This window comes from Ambystoma mexicanum, chromosome 3p, assembly GCF_040938575.1.
Source record: "Ambystoma mexicanum isolate Mex_15411 chromosome 3p, UKY_AmexF1_1, whole genome shotgun sequence".
Lineage (NCBI taxonomy): Eukaryota > Metazoa > Chordata > Amphibia > Caudata > Ambystomatidae > Ambystoma > Ambystoma mexicanum.
In genome coordinates, this window is record NC_090925.1 from 279,301,792 (window position 1) to 279,321,219 (window position 19,428).

Consider the following 19,428-nt stretch of genomic DNA (forward strand, 5'->3'; position numbering starts at 1 on the left):
GGCGGGAGACACACTCGACAGCTCGGAGTTGTCGGGTGAGAACGGGGCCACTCTGCACACCCGCGGGGTGCCGTTATGCTCTACGACCAGCTTCTCACCTTGGGTTGGAAACCTCTTTCGCTTTGCTGTTGGCGCTGTTGCTTGAGTGGCTTCCTCGCTCCAAGCCACGAACGTTCCGGGTTTGTATGCGCCTCGTTGCCAATGTAGAATCTGGGGGTGATCCTGCTATTTCTCTCCCTGGCCTCAAGCATGCATGCAATGGACATACAAGGGGGGAGGCAGAGAGAGGTTCAAATACACCTTTATTCCTCACCATCAACAACCTGACTGAATCCCTTCCCGCCACCCGCTCCTTTCCTTCCTGTGTCCCCGTGTTCCCTGTCACATGACATGAGTGTTTGTCGACACCACAGCATACATGCCAACCTGCCCGATTACGGTTGAATACTCAGGATTTTTTCTACAAAAATGTTGCTATTCTTTACTTTCTCCCTCCTAAAATATAATATTTCTCAACCAAATTGAATCCAATGGGAACATTTAATTCTCTTGATTTCAATTACAAAATCTCCCTCCCAGATGTGGCAAAACGTTGGCATGTATGCAGTCAACACCCCCAGAAAGATTTCTCATTGCATTTCTTATAAGAATCTTGTGAGATTTTATGAAATCCTATTTAAAACATATAAGACTTTAAAAGTATACATTAAAAGTTACAGTGTCATTATAAATTCGTATAATGTACTTAGTATTACATCGAGCACCACACAGAAAAGCACCACCAAAACTTCGTACTTATGCCACTCAGGCGCCCCCATTGTAGAGGCGACAATGTTTGGATCGCTCCTTCGGTAGTAACTAGTAAGAGAGCTGTGCACAGTCTAGAAAATTCTCCTTAATCGCACGCTTTTGCTTGACTGTATACACGGGCAGCTTTTCAGCGCATGGTAAGCACCTAATCACCTAGTTCAGTAATCACAGCGCGACCATTCTCTAGCATACCTGCGATGCAAGGTATTTTGACACATCACCGAAGCCCCGCCCTCTGTTCGCGTGCTCTGACACAGCATTCCTTCCGTCCCTGACGTTTCTGGCAGGCTCTGCCCATCGCCACGCCAGCCACACCAACCCTGACTCCGGCAGTCAATGGGTTAACGCCTACGTTCTGTCACCCACAAGCCCCCGCGCAGTGCAACGTCGCGCAATATGGTCGCCGACTAAGACTCTGCAGAGAACACCGGCTACGCTGAGCGGAACAGGGGCGCTGGAAGGTGAGACGTGCAACAAATGACCCGGCATCGAGAAAAAACGAAGCCAGAGACCGGACGGCCCGTTGTGGGCAAGGCGTTTCCCGATGGATCTTGGGCACTAGCGAGGAAAGGGTCGCCGGGAGGCTGGGCAGTGCGATAGATGGCTCTGATGAGCGACCGCTGTACCGTAGTGAGTCGGTCTTCTGGTGCATGGTTACTGATGGGATAGATAGGACAACACAAGGGACTAGCTAAGGGAACGATGGCGATTCAAATCTTGACAGCGCGGAGAGATATAGAGGGGTCGCGGCTCGTGTTGTTAAGCTGATTGAGAGATGTGGTGGGGGCTAAGGGGACCAGAGGGGGAGATCGTTTACATATTATTAAGAACGTGCCAGGATTCGCATGCTGACTATTCCTACATCATAAGGGGGCTACATAAACAGATTGGGCATTGAGTTACAAGGGTACGGATGCTGCTGGGTGTGAATCTGAGGGGTGAAGGCCAAGGCATTGGTGGTAGCACGGGTTACTGACTTTTTAACACATTGCGAATCTATAGTTTTGAATTGGACAGTTATAGCTGGGGGAGGGAGGATGGAAAATTGCGATCTTGTGACCTCGTACATTGGACTTATTTCGCTATTGACCTGTCAATTCAGTACAGCATACCAGTTACTGTGATTCATGATTCGTCTTTAGCTGATCCTCGGTTAACTCACTATTACTCTAGACTCCAATATTTACACAGCAGCATAATGGATATACCTAACAATTCTTCAATTATCCGTTGTCTGTGCACGTTTCATGCCTGCACAGTCTAATGTTCCCAACTGTCGCCTTCTGTGAGGGCACCTGACTGCTCTGTCGAATACATGTTCACTTCCATCCTCTGTGCCCTCATGTCATGCTAGGAACAGTGCTTTAAGTGTGCCAGTCCTACCTGGACCGAAGTACCTGTACTTATTTTTGAGTACTTGCACTCCTCAATGCCTGAAAGAGTGCACTGGTACTCATCTATGTAGCGAGGTGAACATTAAAGGTATTCATTTCACTTTATGGCAAAATAAACGACCACGCTTCTGCATTCTTTGCTGGGGAAGCAGCGCCCTCTCCCACGGCCCACCCTGCAGAACAAAAGGAGACAGACATGCAGTTACTGGGCTTTTAGCACATCAGGGTGCGGAACACGGTTTCGCTAAGTGGGCTTCGCCTTTTTCTTGCGGCAGAGATTGATTTGGAAAGTCTGGGAAATTTATATTTACCTTGTTTCTTTGTTATTGCCTATTCTGATATGTAAATGTTTAAGTAATTGGAGTTGTGATGTAACGTGTTCGACTGAAAACTCGCGCACCGCTCCAGTTACCTACCAAATTTCTTATTAGGCAATGAAAGCTAGCAATAATAAAACTCCCCTTCTAAAGCTTAGTTCACAGCTAGGATATCTGCTAGTTTGATATGCAAAAAAGTCATTTTATAACTTTCTTAGTACAATGCATAACAACAAACTGGAGGTTTGTGTGAAAGGATCCCAGATACAGTTCTCTACCAAAGTGTGTGATCCTTGGCACATGCTTTAATCTCGCTGGGCATTGCCTGCAAACAGGGCGCACCTAAAAGGGATCTGTGCCCAAGGTGCTGTGCCAAAAGTGCTATGTTGGAATGTCCAGCTTCGTAGCTTGGTGAGTACCTGCATTTCTTTTTTTCCATTTAAAGCACTGTCTAGGACGCTCTCAAATTCGCACCATTCATTAGAAGGTATTGACTGAGGATGTGCCCAGGCCCTGTGTGTGTAATCCCTCACATAGCTAGCTTTTGCACATCTATATGAGGGCTATTACCCTTTTGGCCAGCACTATTGCCTGTGTACAGACCCTTGCCTGCAAGTGGGGGCAGGGGGGTGGTATCCGCTGCAAATCCACCCATTAGCACCTGGAAGGTTCCAGATGTATTCTTCAACCCAAGATCTCCAGTGTCCATTCCCACCTTAATCCAGGACCAAGACACTTTCTGTTGTCCCCCATCAGATGTATGAATGCTAGTCATCAGCAGTTTAACACCGGTGGTGCCAATTATCTGGTGGCTTATCCTTACAATCCATTCATAGCCACATATTTCCGAATTACATTCAACTTAAGATATCTTATTTAGTAAAATGGGGATTTGTGGAAGTTACATTGATTGTTGGATGTGCAGGGCTAATACTTCTGAAAGCCTCATCTATTCACTGAAAAGGTGTGAGGCTCTGCGACCAATTCGCAGTAAGGCGTTCTTGGCATCCTGCTATAACATTGACGAGGTGGACCTTGATTTTGTGTGTGCAGTCTTACTTTGATGGCTATGATGTGGTCCTCATCTATCACATGACTAAGCTGTGGGACAGGATGGGTGACATTTTCTTGACTCTATAATGCTGAACGATTAATATGGCGCTCGGGTCTTGAGCATGACGACTGAATGGGAACACTGTTGACAGTAATGTAAGAATGTAATGTTTATTGATTTGTTTTTGTTTTATATTGTACTTATTTGCATATGGATTGGACTGTGTAGCAAGCCCAATAGGCTATATTATATGAATGTTAAGCTTGGCCCTACATTCTTTGCAATTATGGACATAATCTGTACCGATTTAATGTATCCAATGCAGGGATCTTCCCAGAATTTGAGGAGGGCAGAGGGCGCTTCTACTTGCATAGGGGTTCTAAACTGAGCACTCTCTATGTTGTGATGTTGGGTCTTGCCAATGTGCATCAGTGTGCATTTGTCTCTATTTGAGGAATAGGGTTGTCGGGTTCCATCAAAAATGACTTACAATAACACATTTACAGATGGCAGAATCATTACTACTAAGGATTCTGTATAGTAGCATAATGAGGGCAACAAGCAGTCAGTTTTATGATGGTCAAAAAAATTAGGATATACCAGGGACAAAACTAACAGACACAAAATGTACGTAAGAATACAGGTGACTTACAGAAGTAACATTAACTTAAAGGGGGGGCTGCTTCAAACTAAAGAGTACTAATTAAATATACAAAATTACATCATTAAGCAGCAGTGGTTGTGTCACGTAGGGAGGATGGGGGAAGAGGGTAGGAGGAGCTCCCTCCTTTAGCAAGTAAGTGCAGTTTAAGCCAGGCTTGAAGAGGTCCACGTTTGGGCGGGCTTTTATTTATCTGTTGTGCATTTGTTAGACGCTTATACGTCAATTCTGTTTCAAAGCGCCCCTTATGGGTGGTGGGTTCCAATGGAGCGGGGCGAGTAAGGAGAAAAAGCGAGAGGGTATGGGACGATGAGGTTGAGTACAGAGGAGGATCGAAGGGAACAAACAAGATGGTAAATAAACTGAGATACAATCAGACGGGTTCTGGGGAGCAAGACCGGAAACGTGAAAAGAGAGTGGTTGTGCTAGCCAGCATGTTGTCAGTAGGTAGAAGTGGAGGAGGGTCTGGGTGGGTTGTAAAAAGTGAAGGCCTTTGTCTCGAGGGAGGAAGGAGTAGAGGGGAAGGTCAAGGAGTTGGCTTGGGCAGTAATCGAGTTTGCTGAGCACAAGGGTGGAGTTTCGATTGGTTTATAGGAAAAGGAATGTTACGGTTAATGCGAGCAGCAGAGGTAGTGTGGTAGTGATGAATTGTTGCAGTCGTAGGTCGCTATCAAAGAGGATCCCAAGATAGCTAGTCTTGGGTGAAGGAGCAATAAGTTTAGGTAGGAAGGGTAGGGATGACATTGGAACCTGAGAGAAAGATGACTTCAATTTTTGAAGAGTTCAACATGTGGCACCGGAAAGAGCTATGCAGTGAGACAGTTTTTAATCTGTTCCATGATGACTGGTAAGAAGGAGGGAACTGAGAAAAATATTTGTCTCCTCGGCGAAAAAAGGTGAGGGTGAAAGCCAAAGAATGAGAAGTCTTCCTAGGGACGCTGACGGGGAGCGGGGTGGGGTCAGAGGTTTGCGAGTTACATGAGATTTTAAAGGATTGACCTTCCAGGTAGAAGGCTATCCAGGCAAGAGCAGATTTGCGAAATCCAAGAACCTATAGAGTGAGGAGGAGAGAGAGGAGTGGTTGGGTGTCAAACCCGCAGAAAGGTTCAAAAGGATGAGTATAGAAGAGAGCTTTGAGCAGTAGAGTGCATGAGTGTAGTCTCAGTGGAGTATTTACTACAGCAACCATATTTGAAGTGGATCTCAGAAACCATTATTCTGAAGGTATTTAGTGATCCTATCGAAACCCAGTCAGACGTTTTAATAATGGGGAAGGAGTGTGAACTGGGTGATAGTTTTCTGGGACATTTGGGTTAGCAGAAGGTTTCTTCAACAGGGTTAAGACTGTTGCAGATTTGAAGAAGGCAGGGAAGAGTCCAACAGGGAGGGAGTGGTTAAAGAGCTTGGAGAGAGGTGGACAAGTGATTGAGACAGAGTCTTTGACCATTTAGGGAGCAAAAGGCTCTATAGGAGTGCAAGATGTATTGCCATTTGGCAAGGGTAGGTGCTAATTCAATAGGAGAGGTAAGGGAGCATTAGTTGAGAGTAGAATAGGTAGGGAGGAGGAGGAGGGGTGGTGGTCGGAGGGAAGGTTGGCTAGGGAGAGGGGAAGGCTGTGAGTGTCAAGTTCTTTGAGATTTTAGAGGGAAAGTACTGAGCCGAAAGGGAGCAGTTGATGGGTATTGGCTTGGGAGGTCTGAGCAAAGATTGGAGGTTAGGTGAAAGTTTGCGTGGTGATTGCAAAGGAAGGACATTGGGTTTGTGTAGTCGGAGGATTTTATACTGCATTACAGGGATTGGGTCAACACAGGAAGTTTTGTAGGCTAGAAGTAGAGAAGGTGTCTGTAATTTGTGCCAGCGTTATAATTCACTGCACATTTTTATTTTGAGGGTCTGCATTTCAGTGGTGATCCAAGGCTGAGGGCTGGGACAGGAAGGTGCAGCCCTACAGCTAAGGGGTGTATCGGCCACTTTTACTCAACTACTCCCCAAAAATAAAAATAGGGAGTAAAAATACTCCCAACAAAATATAGCAAACGGGACACTTAACACCCTGTGCCCCTGCTTTCACCCAAACAGCTCCATGGCAGTGTTTCGACAAGTAGTGTGTTTAGTACAAGAGGAAAACGTTACTATATTACTGCCTGATCAGAGTAAGCAAACCTGTATCTTTTAATGTACGTGAATAATGAGGAGCCAACAAATAATTTTTAAAAGAAACATTTATCTTTTTCAAAACATGTTTTTACTCGCTTTTAAAATACTCCCATTGGGAAATGGACTTACAATTTTACTCTCAAGAAAATCATTTTACTCGCAACTTTAAAAAATAAGGAGTAAAATACTCCCTCTTCAAAATCTTATCTGGAGCACTGGGAAGTAATTAATATGCAAGCAGTATAGTGTTGATCAAACCGAGCCATAAGTGCATAGTGACAGTCTGAGAAAGCATGGTGAATGGAAGAGGTATGAAATGGGTAATTACGGTAAAGGGGCAAGCGAGTCCTGCCTCAAATTTCCTCGCAGTCATTGAAGAGTGGAGATGAGTAGAAGGTGGAGAGACTGAGATCTTATGGGAGCAATCCGAGTGAGAGGGGTCATTGGAGTGGTCGGCAGAGGAGCCTGACATTAAGGGAAAGACCTGGTCAAGAGAGTTCACCTCAGAGTGGGTAGTGTGGTCATGGAGGGATTAGAGGGAGTGTTCAGATAAGAGGGATTTAAGTTTGAGGGAGGTGGGTGCAGAAGGCTTGGGAAGGTTAGTCCCCCAGCATGACAGTGGAGATGTCAGAAGGAAATGACTCAAAGAGAAGGGTCAGAGAATGGACGGAGGAGTTTAGAGGACCAGAACAGTGTGAGGGGTAGGAGGGAGGAGTTAAACAGTGGCATATTTAAAAGAGGAAGATTTGATGTCTGAGGGTGCGAGAGGGGCAGTGCTGAGGGCCTTCTTGATGAGGACCCCCACACTACCACCCTTTCCAACAGGTGTGGGAGAAGTTAGCAGTCGCTGTGGAGAGCTTCTAGTGTAGTAGCCATGAGGGGAGATCCAGGTTTCTGCAATAGCAAGAATTGAAAGTTGAGTGCGATGAGTCGAAGTGGTCAGCGATGTAGGAAGACTTTTGCAGAGGGATTGTGCGTTCCAGTGACAAAGTGAAAGAGTGATGCATGGTGGGGGGAGAGGAGCAGGTGTTTTACACTAGGCTAGGGCAGATAGAAGCGGTTGGAGATCCTAAGAGTGTCTTATTTTCGGGGTATTGCGGATGCAGGGGGGAGAGGAAGATTAGGAACCTGGAGACTGAGGTTGAAGGCTATGAGGGAATGGAAGGAAAAGAGTGAGTGGAAGGAGAAATGGAGCGAAATAGAGATGCATGATGATGGGTGTTTATTGTTTGCTTGTTAGGTGCTTATACAATAAGAACATACTGTTTCACAGCGCCCGTTATCCAGTACCCGGCATGGGGACCTGCTATGTTGGGGCTTTCAGTGGACTGGGGCTAGCAGGGACATTGCCCCAGCTTAATTCAAATCAGGGTGCCCTCTGCTTCACTAAAAAGTACAGATTGCTTTTTCTACTGTGCAGCTGTCAGGAGCCTGATAGAAAATTGCAGGGGCTATGCAATCGATTTATAATCTGTGAAAAGAAGTTGCCCTCTGCTCAAGCGAAACAGCCCAAGCCTCGCACTCAAAAGATGAAGTCATCCAAGTCCAAAAGTGTTGCTTGAAGTTAGGGCTTTTCATGTTTTTGTTTTTATGACAAATGAATATAAGCACCAATCCCACTGTACAAACATGATCAGAAGAGTTTCATCACTATCGAACATTTGTGAAATATAAAAACTTGGGGTCATTCTTATGTTCCCTAAATGCTATTTGGCTTATGCCACCGAGCACAAAAGAACCCACATTGATGCTATTTTCCACTCTCCCTATCATATTGGTGATTTACTATTTTTGTTTTTTTGACAGAGTGAGGACGGTTTAGCTGCTGACTGACTAAATTGTTTATACTCCGTTTATTTACAGTATGGAGACTAGATGCAAACAGGACCATGTTGAGCGTATTGTGTAGTGCATTGTAGCCTACCTTTAGGCAATCCCAACGCTCTTTAGGCCATACCCGGTGATTTAACCCACCCCTGATTTCACAACCCACTTAAAGCACTGGCGCTGAAGTTAGCTTTTTATTGCCATCTTCTTAAGTGAGCTTTCATTCAAGCAGCATCTTAATAAAACATTTCAATTTTACCGAATGGGTTGTTTTTCAATCCTCTACATCAAATTAAACATGCATTTTAGTTTTTGGCGTTCTCCTTTTTTTGTGAAATTCAACTTGGCTCACTTGATATTGTATTTCTTACACACATCACCACACTATGGACACCCCAAAAATATAATTTCTTCACAAATGTGCCAAAATCAACTTGGCTCACAGATATCGATGTCGATATGCATATGTTGCAAATCAGTCAACTTAAAACATGTCATTTCCCTGAGCCAAACAAGAATAGTCAAGCTATTTTGCACCATATCTGGCAGACTCGGTTCAGTGTAGCTATTTTGTACCATATCTGGCAGACTTGGTTCCATTTAATTCTATTGACTTGCGTCTGATGAGAAACAGTATGTTCTTATACTAAATCTGTCTCACATATCTCTTTGTATTGCTCCTCATAAGGTATCCCTCTTTGAGATTCATTCAGGTGTACTTGGCCTGAGCCAAACGCCATCTTTCACGAAACGTGGAATCTGTAAAACGTTACTCCAATATATTTCTATGAATATATGTACAAATAAGTAAAACATGCTTGACTATTTAAAAATCATCTTGGCCCACAGATATCTATGTATCTTAACAAATATTTTCTTAAAACTCAGAAATTGTCAGCATTTTGAAACTTGTGTCTGCACATTGTAGCTGATCCTCCAGGAATCCTAAGGCGGCTGCAGATTTGGTCTTTCATGGCGCTCACTCGTTGATCGCCTTGAATGAAAGAGTGACTAGTGTATGAGCTTGCTGCTCAGTCACAGGTCATTGCTTTGAAAATCGGCCTTGACCTGCATTGTTTTGGAACCACATGGCATGGGCATCATGACCCTTCGCTGTGATCGGTCCTAAAAGTTTGTTTTGATAACGCTTTATCCCATTAAAGGGAGAAAAATCCCTCATGTGAGGTCTGAAAGCCCATGTCATTGTGTTTCTTATGTCATAGCCAACATACACTCACCGAATGGTTGCATATTGTTTAAATCACTATAGCTTGTTTACCATCTGCCTGGTGTATCATAAAGGTTTGATGTTGGAGTCACCACTGACCATGCAATCCTAACAGGACAGCGTTCAGTGGGCATTGTTGATTTCTTTCTTGATTCTTGCAATGTATGTTCTTTTACCTTATTAAAGATGGTGGCCCAAAAACATTTTGAAAATGACAGTTAAAATAAATATCGGCACAAATATGGCCTGGACCACAACCTCACCACAGCCCCATCATTACCATTTTCCCCAGGTCTAAGTGCAATAGGAACCTTGTCATGTGAGTTGAGACGGAGAAATGCTTTCATGAGTGGTGTCACAAATCGAGTATAGACCTGAGAAATTGAATGTAGAATCTTTCCTGCCTGTTTGAGTCCAGTGCCATATGCAGAAGGCAGTTGAAGGATCAAATGAAGCAGCAACTCTAGTGCCAATGTGCAAATCTACACGGAGGACAGAGGGGGGCGGTGGAGGAGGACAGTTTATATAATAGCACAAAGCACTGATGGGCCCAGTGTTCATACAGTCTACGTTTTTTGTGGACATGCATCAGAAGGGCATCCAGTTCATTCCCCCCTTTGAATTCTGGGATGTGTAGTTCCCCATCTTTCAAATTGGTGGGAAAACTACAAATCGGCTGATCTTTAACCCGACTCTACTGATCACAGAGAATGAGCGGTCACAGCATCAAATCTTCGTTTACTAATGTGGCCGCACTTTCCCTATGCTCTTGTCTGCTAAACAAGGCCCCCTTGACAGACGCCACATCCCACAGTGCAAGATCCTGACTGTGCAGCACTTGCTTACTGCAGCCTTTCCGAGTCAGATTGAAAAGCTCACTTAATAGCTGCAGGCCCTAAAACGGTACACCGGTATAAACAACTTGATGGTTATTATAGTTCAATTAAGTTGTTCACGGTATCTATAACGGTATACTGTGACACCCCTACTAATAAGTAACCAGTCCTTGCCTCCATAAAAATAAACTTGGCTCACAGGTCTCAGTGTTGATATGTATACATTGGAAAGCCCTTTACACGTGTATATTTCACTGAGTCGAGCAAAAATAGTCAAGCTGGCCCCAAATATGGCACATTCAGTTCAGTGCCATTCTATGGATAGAAGTATGTATGAGGAATTAGCATATTTTATAGGAAAATCAGTTTCACTCGCATAACTTTTTTATTGTTCCTCACTAATAAAGCATCTCTCTGAGATTCAGGTGTATTTAGCCTGAGCCAAACACAATTGCGAAACAGGGAATGTGCCATGCGCTACTCCACGTATTTCTATGAAGACATGTCCGAATGAGTAACCAATTCTTACCTAGTTAAAAATCAACTTGACTCACAGATATTGATGTTAATATGCATATACTGGGAAGCCCTCTACCTAAAACGTGTATAATGTCCTTGATCCAAGCAAGAAAAGTAAAGATATTTGGCACAAAACATGACTGTCTTAGTTCAATGCAGTTCTTTTTTGGATATATTTTAAGAGGAGCTTGCATTTCTTATAGGAAAATCAATTTGGCTCACAAACCATTTTATTGTTCCTCATTCACGAGGCATCCCTCTGAGATTTGTGTATTTAGCCCGAGCCAAACACTTATCACTAAACGCGGAATGTGCCACATGTTACTCCATGTATTCCCATGAAGATATGTACGATTAGGTAACCAGTCTTTGCACATGGATTTTTTTTTAATCGTCGTTTGTAATATTTCCTAGATCCCTGCTCCATTTACTCCTCAGTCTTCTTTACTTTGCTTCTGTTCCCATATGCATAGGCACATTGGCCAGTTGGCTTCCTTCCCACGCGTGCACTCCATAGAACAGTGAAGTAATGTTCCTACACTTATCAGGGAGCCTCGATCCTCTGTCGTAAACCTCCCGCCCCTCTCTTGCTTATTTAAATACTTTGCTAGATGTTCACATCCTCACCCCACCCCCCCCCCCCCCATTTCCTTTGCCCTTTCAGCCACTTGACCCACGTTCGACTGGCAGCCTGTTTCTTTGGCCTTTTATTTTTCTTTCTTTCTGGTGTGTCAAAAATGGTGTTTAAAAAAAAAAAAATGTTTAAACTATTTAATGCACCAAAACAAAAAAGCCTGACAGGGTTTCGAACTCTGGTCGAGTGGTTGAAGGGGCTAAATCTTCACCACTGGACCACGGAAGTCCCTTTTGGCAAAGCAAGGAAAACGCGCTCTGTTAAATAAACAGGATGTGTTTGACTCGTTTACAGGACAGGCAGTCCTGTGAATATCGTTTTAATATAGTAAACATACGCTTTTCGGCATACTTATTTTGCTAAAAAGTGTTTAAGTTTGCTGTATTAGGATTGCCATTTATTGGACTGCATGTCCTGTGAATGTGTTTGCATTCTCTGTTCTCGGGCAGTAACAAGCTTAAGCACCCAGTAGGTGGTCTGCTTGATTACAGCCACGAGAGCAGAGAATTAAAGAAAAAAATGATGTTTCTACATACAACATGGATGTCCCATGTCCTTTAAAAGTGGGACTTTATAGCAGATTTGCTGTGTTTTTGTATTTGCAGTTTTTTTTTTTTTTTTTTTTACACAGGAACTTAAAAAAAACAAATTTAATATATTTTGTAGTGGCAATATTTTAAAACGATAACGTTTTTTTAGAGAACTTAACCTTTTACATTTTCTGAGATCCATCCTGCCAAAGCCTATGCAATCTTATCACTAGATGATCACACGATTCTTTAGGAATGGAGGAGTATGATTTTGAGGATGGTGCTCTGGCCTTCTATGCATATCATGTCAGACTGCTATCTTCGCCTCTCTCCGTGTCTCTTTCCTCCATCATTCTGTATTCCCCTCACCAATATTCATGCTGTCATTTCCGGTAACTCTCCACTAAGATTTCTTCAGCCATGTAGAGCCATCGCATTGCAATCCATCCACCCCACCAGGTATAGCAGCTGCGCTGCTTGAAAATAGTTCACAAATCTTTCACCTGTAGCCCCCCTGTTCTTGAGTGCCATTAGAAGAACGTTCATGGCTAGTCTGTGGTGTCTTTGCTGCCCACACAAACGTGGCAATCATCGAGATACAACTAGTGAAATAACCCTGGGCAGCCCATGTGCGTATGTGATATTCCTGAATAAATATAGTAGCTTGGGCATAATGATCGTTTTAGGTGAGTATCTGGCCATTAAGTCCAAACAACATTTTATTCCAGCGGTTGACATCCCCCCCCCTTCAAGCTTTCATCATTTTAACAAGTCGTGCATGCTTCTATATAACTAGACACCCATAAGCGTAATTCCCAGTGATGCAATACGCTGTGGTCCCTGCAGCCATTCCCTCACACTACACTGGCCAAGCATCCCTGTGTTCCAGGTAGACATTGTTCAGTTCTAGATTACTGGTGGTGGGGGGCATTTGGTGATCGAGGGGCTGATGTAGCTGCTCCCACTTGGTATTTATCGTTATGGGTATATCTGCATCTTGTTCACCATCTGCACAGTGCCAGGGTGTCGGATGCTCTCTTACAGCTTCACCAACCTCTCTGGAACCTACAGCTGTTTCCAGCCAGTGGCTCGCTGGTGGTCTAATTTCCCGAATATTCAAATGGGTTTCGAAACATTGTATGGCGTTAATCAGCCATTGGTGTGCTTGTATATGGATCCTAAAACAAAGTAGATTGTACTGTGGGAGATTGGCCCATGCCCCAAAGGAATAGTTGGTGTTGTCCTGCTGTGTTGTACTGGCTGCCCAATGATTACTTTGAGGGAGCAGGAGCAGTTTTCAACTCTTTCTTGAAATATATTAGCTTGGTTGTGTTCTCATAGATTAATACTATTAAAGACCCATTGCCCTCTGGGATGGGAGTGATGAGCTAGTGGGCGCTAAAACAAAATAGTGCAAATCCTGGGAAAAATGAGCACGTGAAAGGAGAACTTGGAAGAGAGGTTAGGTACAAAGTGCGCTAAAGCACCAAGATTAACGAAGCAAGCGTAAATGAGAAGTGCTTGTGATATTAAGGGCCTGATTTACCGAGCATTTTCCAATGGGTTTCACCATTGTAAAATGCTTTAGTGAATCTGGCCCTAAGACACTGATGGTGGCATTAAGGCAAATGGTAATTAAGGAAGACTTGCTGAATATAGAGCTAGTAGGGGAAGAGTGATGGAGCAGATAAAGGGAGCAATGGTGGTGAATGGGTAGGGGTCCAAATGGAGGACTATATCTTTCAGCACAGGAAAGCCTGGTAATGTGTTCTTGCTTAAAATGCATATACATTTATGCAGTCTTGGTGATACAGCTGTCTTTGCACATCACATGCTTTTATGTGCAAGTCTGCCTTAACTTCACTCAAGACTGGCTGCAAACTGGTAGGAAGTAGGTTGTGCGCATCAGAGGCCTAACCTTTACTAATGCAATGTATGGCTTAACTCTTTCTTCAAATTTTTTTTTTTTGTGCTGAAGAAGGTTGTCTCAAAACTGAACATGCAAAAGAGCCACACAAACCAATCAGAAAAAGTGTAGCGTGACCATTTTATTTTATGTTTCCTGTTTTTTTAAAATCTGGATTTTCATGATTCTTAAATGCTCTAATAACCACTTGTTGCTTCAAACTGTCATTTGTGGTGGTCAGATTAATTGACAAACGGCTTGTACAACACATTTCTAAGTAATCAGATGTTCTATGAATGTTATGAAACCATGGTTGACCTTTGATATGTTAGTAGCCTGGACGGGATGTAGAGCTGACCATTTTAGAGTGTGAATCTAGCTCGAGCATAATGTGCAATTACTTAAATGAAAAAGTAGTTCTTTTAGCGTGTTGCGAGGAAAACAGGAAAACAATTGATGGGCTAATTATGTCGGCCTAGCTTGCCGATGCACATTCCAAACTGTAAAATGAAAAAAAACAGGTGGCTAACTGACAACCGCGTGCTAAGAATGTCTTGTGTGTACTATGTTCACAGTGCTCCTTTTTATTGTAACCATGTGTCATGTAATCCTGCTGGTCAGTATGTATAAATATGAAGACTATGTAACAAGAAGGCTGTCGTTTTGCTCTCCCTTTAAACACACCCTAAATGAATAAACTTTTGACTGGCAAAATAGCGCTGTGCTGGTATCTCATTCTTGGCATGTGTCCATGAGTGGGCATTATGAATGTACTATTTCCCACAAAATGGCACCCGCAGATGGGACCTCTTCTTGGATAGGATCCAATTGGACAGTGTGCCACGGTCTGGGAACAAGCAGTGGACGGCGAAGGATGTGGGGCGCACTGCACAAGGAGGTTGGAGATTTCCTGCAGCCACGGATTACGGCCACCAGCTGATTTCCTCAACACACTGATCCTCAGTGACCGAGGCCCCCACTTGTTGGACAGTGGGAAGCCTGCATGAACAACAGAATTGGGTGAGACCATTCTGGATGCAGTATGTGTATGATGTGATGATGAGCATGCTTTGATGTATTATGGATGAATCCTGGAATGACCGTATAAGGTTGTTTTTTCTATGGGAACATTGTGTTAAATGAGCCGTAGTGTACCTGAGTTGAAAACATGGGTAGTTCATGCACTAAAATGAAGTGTTGTGGGCTGAAATCGTCCCAGTGCTATGGAGCAACATGTTCTGACTCCCCGGAAGTTACGCCGGGTTGGGAATTGATGATTAAAAAGGGCTTGGGGGTGGTGGTGGGCTTACAAAAATGGCATAAATACACCGCCACTGGCTCAGAGTTAGTTTCCTGTGCATGGATCTCTTGACCTGGAGAAAATGGGGTACCTAAGAGAAGCATTAGCTGCTAAAGGTGATAAGATAATTAGACCCTTGCAATGAGAAACATGTAGACAATGGGAAGATTATGCTAGACAATCCATGAGAGAAGCACAGATTAAAAACTAAAACCCACAATCCAAAAAAGATCAAGCCAAGCACGCGCATATGATCATAAAGAGAAGAAAAGGGATTCAGAAGAGGTAGACCGTGGAGATATGAGAATTAAGGGTGTGTTTGTAGCCAAGGCTTACCCCTCAACCCTGACACCTTAATCAGGAGTGAACTTGGAGGATGAGACCGACCTGTTGTTAAAATGTTTAATGGTGAAAAGGCCTCTGCCAACCCCCTATCGGATACCTGGCGATAAGGGCCTCTCCTTGCCACCCCGTGCCCACAGGATTACAGCCCAGGACACAAACCGCGGAAATGGTAGTGTTGTTATGGATCAAAAAAGGGGGTAGAAGGAATAGAGCAAACCAAAGTATACGTGCCCCAGCAATGAGAGATTCTTATATTCGCAATAATGTTATGTTATGTTATTTCGCATTTATATAGTGCCTTATATACCATTGGTATGGTCTGAAGGCGCTGGTAGGTTGAACGCCCTTGGGAACCGAAGTTCAGGTCAGTAGAGAGAGTAGAGGGAGTCCAAAAGTGCTTGTGCGCACCAGGTATGTGTGCAGCTGGTGTGGAAAACGAGTGGTACTGCTTCTTAGCTGTAGGTGTGGTGGTTGAGAGGTCAGGAGTATCTGTTCGCTCTGGTCGCTTTTACTCAGAACGAGTGTGGCTGCGTTAGACCTGAGGAGAACGCCTGGCTGGGGGGTGTGAAACCAGCAATGATTACTTGGAGTGATGTGGAGTAAGCGGGAGATGTAGATATGAGAACAGTTATACCGAATGGTGTCATAGTATCTCTGTGTTCTAGATGAGTGGTGGTGTAAGGGGGAGAGTAAGCGTGGGGTGTGGTATGATGTATGTTTTCAAGTGTTTCCTTCATTCCAAAGCATATTAAGTATCGTCCGTTGCACATATTCGTCCGTTCCTCATACTCGTTCGCTCCACACATTCGTCCAGTCATTATCATCATCTAGTTCACACCCTCGTCCAGTCCGCACACTCGTCCAGTCCGCACACTCTTGTAGTTTATACTTGTCTAGTCTACATACTGGCTCCAGATAGGGCACTCGTTCAGTCCACAATGGTCATCCGGTCCATCCACTCATCGGAAAAGCCAACTACTCGTCTGCTCTGTCTGTTAATCCATTCCATACACTCATCTGCTCTATGTTTTTTGTCCGCTCCAAGGATTCATCTGTTAGGCACACTCGTCCGCACCACACATTTACCCGCTTCACCCAATCGTCTGCTCCATATGTTCATCCACATCAGACATTTGTTCGCTCCATATACACATCCGTTCCATACGCCCATCCACGCTACACATTTGCTTTTTCGCTCTCCTCATTCATCCGCTCTCCACAATCATCTGCTTCGCACTAATCTGCTCTCCACACTCGTCCCTTCTCCACGCTCCTCCGCTCTCTTCTGGTCCCCACGCTCAACCGCTCTCCGCACTCAACCGCTCTTAATCCTTGAACTAAGTAGGCAAATATGGCTGTTAAATAAAAGGGTAAATGAGAACTAATTGTACCCCCTCTCGAGCGATAAGTACATAGAGCAAGCAATCCAGGAGTGTAAGCTTGAGTTGCACTCCTGCCCAAAAGTTCTATTGTAGATCATAAATCCCCCAACAAAGTCCATGGGAACTCAAATGTTTCCTATGAGTGAGTGCCTGGATTTGATACGGATAACCACACACACACCAGTTCCACATACCCTGGAACAGAATGGAATTACTGCCTTTTACTAAAGATTACCCAGATATCAGGCAAAATCCTGAGCAGTTGTATATTCGCACTGACCGCTAACGCTTAGTGATATAGATCAACTGTTCTCATGTATACTCCGGCAGACATATGGCGCCAATGCAGAATCCAAGACAGTTTAAATCCTGTCATAAAGTGGGATGATCAGCCCTGGACAGCGAGGGAAAGGGGGGGGCGGAACTTGGGGAATTGTCCAAAGAAATAATAGCTCTTCCACACTGCTGATAGCACGTATCCAGCAAGTGTTCACTGCAAGCAAATTAATTGGGAAAAGCAGACCGCTTGCAGGCAGGACGAAGGGGAGTCAGTTGAAATATATATTGCACGAAATGAAGGAGCTGTTACTTCGTTTAATGGGATGCATATGTCTACCTCGGTGGGGCAAAATTCGTTCTGTTCCCATTTTGTTGAAGGGTTGTTACCTCACTTAAAAAAATAACATTCAGACATGAGACCACCTGGCCATCCCAAAGTGCTGCTTAAATATTGGCAATGGCTAGGTATTATGCAAATCGCCATGCTAAAGACAAAGGAGGAAAGGTAAAGAAAATGAGTTAAAGACCAGAGCATTAATGCAGCAGGCTTTTCCTGAAAGAGGTAGGGGAAATATGGCGCATGCAGAGAGGAAGAGGCATGTAAAGAGGAAGAGCAGAAAGTGCACCACCAGGTGGTTGTCCCTATTGTAGGGCTGAAGATCATTGGATCTGAGATGATCCGCTAAGTGGAAGAGGTTGTGGCCGATCATTGAGGTGTGGCATGTCAAGGGAGCATTTATAAAACCTGATGGTGGCATTCAAACTAATAGTGGAGCACCTGAAGTGAATAGCGACCAGCTCAATTACTTTGACCCACGACAGGGTAAGCAGTTTACGGCTAGGGAATATTATGTGGACTATACAGTGGGTGAGTCTGTGGAATACGCTGCCCAGGAGAGGGACCCGTGTGTATCCATATAGATCCAAAGGGACCATTTGTTGGAATGGTGGCACACAGCAAGCGGGCTAAATTACTGCTAGACACTGGTGCCTCCAGCACAAAAATATCCCACACAGTAGTGCGCTCCATTCCCCTCTCCGGGAATATTACTACATCTGTGGGTTTCGCAAATGAACCTATTCACAGTCCAATATCGGAACCAGTGTTCGTTACCATGACTAACTCTTGTAAGGCTCCGCTGGTAATCACTGAAATCTGCATTGAATTTGTTGGGCATGGTTCTACTGAAGCGCTTGCATGCTACATTTATTGGTTGCCTGATGGAGTATGTTTGACGCGTTGTGCAGAGTCCTTCTCTAAGTGTTGCTTGGTTTCCACTAACTAATTGCCTCAAGCATTAAAACAAATTAACCCTGTTATTTGGGCCACTGGCTCTAATGATGTGGGCTACATGGTAGTGGAGCCTATTAAAATCTGAGTAAAACCAGGAGTGAGTACCCCAATATAAGATGGCTAAGGAAGGTTTAGAAGGGATCAAACAAGTAATGCGGGACCCAGTGACGAAGGGGATGTTAAAGGAAATAGTGGGTAGTCCCTGTAAAAGTCCTATTTTACCCAGACTGAAGCGAAGTGACTGAAAGCAAGGCTCTCCTACTCAGTGTAGACTTCTAATTGATCTCTGTGCCATTAATAAGTTTGTAGTTCCTCAGTTCCTGTGGTCCCCGATATGATCTCCCCTTTACTATGATTCTGCCCTCAGCAGAATATTTTAATGTTATTGATCTTAAATATGCTTTTTTTAGCATTCCAATCCACAAAGGCAGTCCGTAACTGTTTGCTTCTAATATTGAAGGGTGATTGTATACTTTCTGTAGAGCACCACAGGGATACACTGAAAGTGTAGTATATATAGCCAAGCTTTAAAGACGCAATTGGACATGTTCACTCCAATCACTCGTATGGTGCTTTTACAATACGTTGACGATCTTTTGATAGCAGCTGACACTCGCATCTACGCATTGCTCTTCGGTATCTCCCAGTAAATTGCAGTTTTGTAAGACACCGGTCACATATTTTGGGACAATTGTCAAAGGGGAGAGATGCCTGCATTTGCAGCGCTTGGAAGCTATTATGACAATAGCTGTCCAAACAGGCAGCAACAAGTTGTAGGGCTTCTAGGGATGACCTCATTCTGTAGGCCGTGGATCCCTAATTTTTCCCTCCTGGCTAAACCATTGTTAGAACTAACCGCGTGCAGCACTCCTATTGCTTTGCCGTGGACTGTTGCTCACCAGGAAAACCTTAGCGCGCTATCAGCACTTTGTAACTCAAGTGCTTTGGGAACTCC

At 44.1% G+C, this 19,428-nt stretch overlaps 1 protein-coding gene across 12 annotated transcripts in view; it reads left to right on the forward strand.

Moving 5' to 3' along the window:
• The first annotated feature begins 1,131 nt into the window (after positions 1 to 1,131).
• Positions 1,132 to 19,428, forward strand: part of ARFGAP1 (ARF GTPase activating protein 1) — a 369,057-nt gene continuing 350,760 nt past the window's right edge. For 8 of the 12 annotated variants that reach the window (XM_069650789.1, XM_069650791.1, XM_069650796.1 and 5 more), the window contains exon 1: positions 1,133 to 1,271. The gene's annotated coding sequence lies outside the window, so the exon portion shown is untranslated. Of the gene's footprint in view, positions 1,272 to 19,428 lie in introns of all 12 variants that reach the window. The other 4 variants (XM_069650786.1, XM_069650787.1, XM_069650788.1 and 1 more) reach the window with 1 other exon arrangement.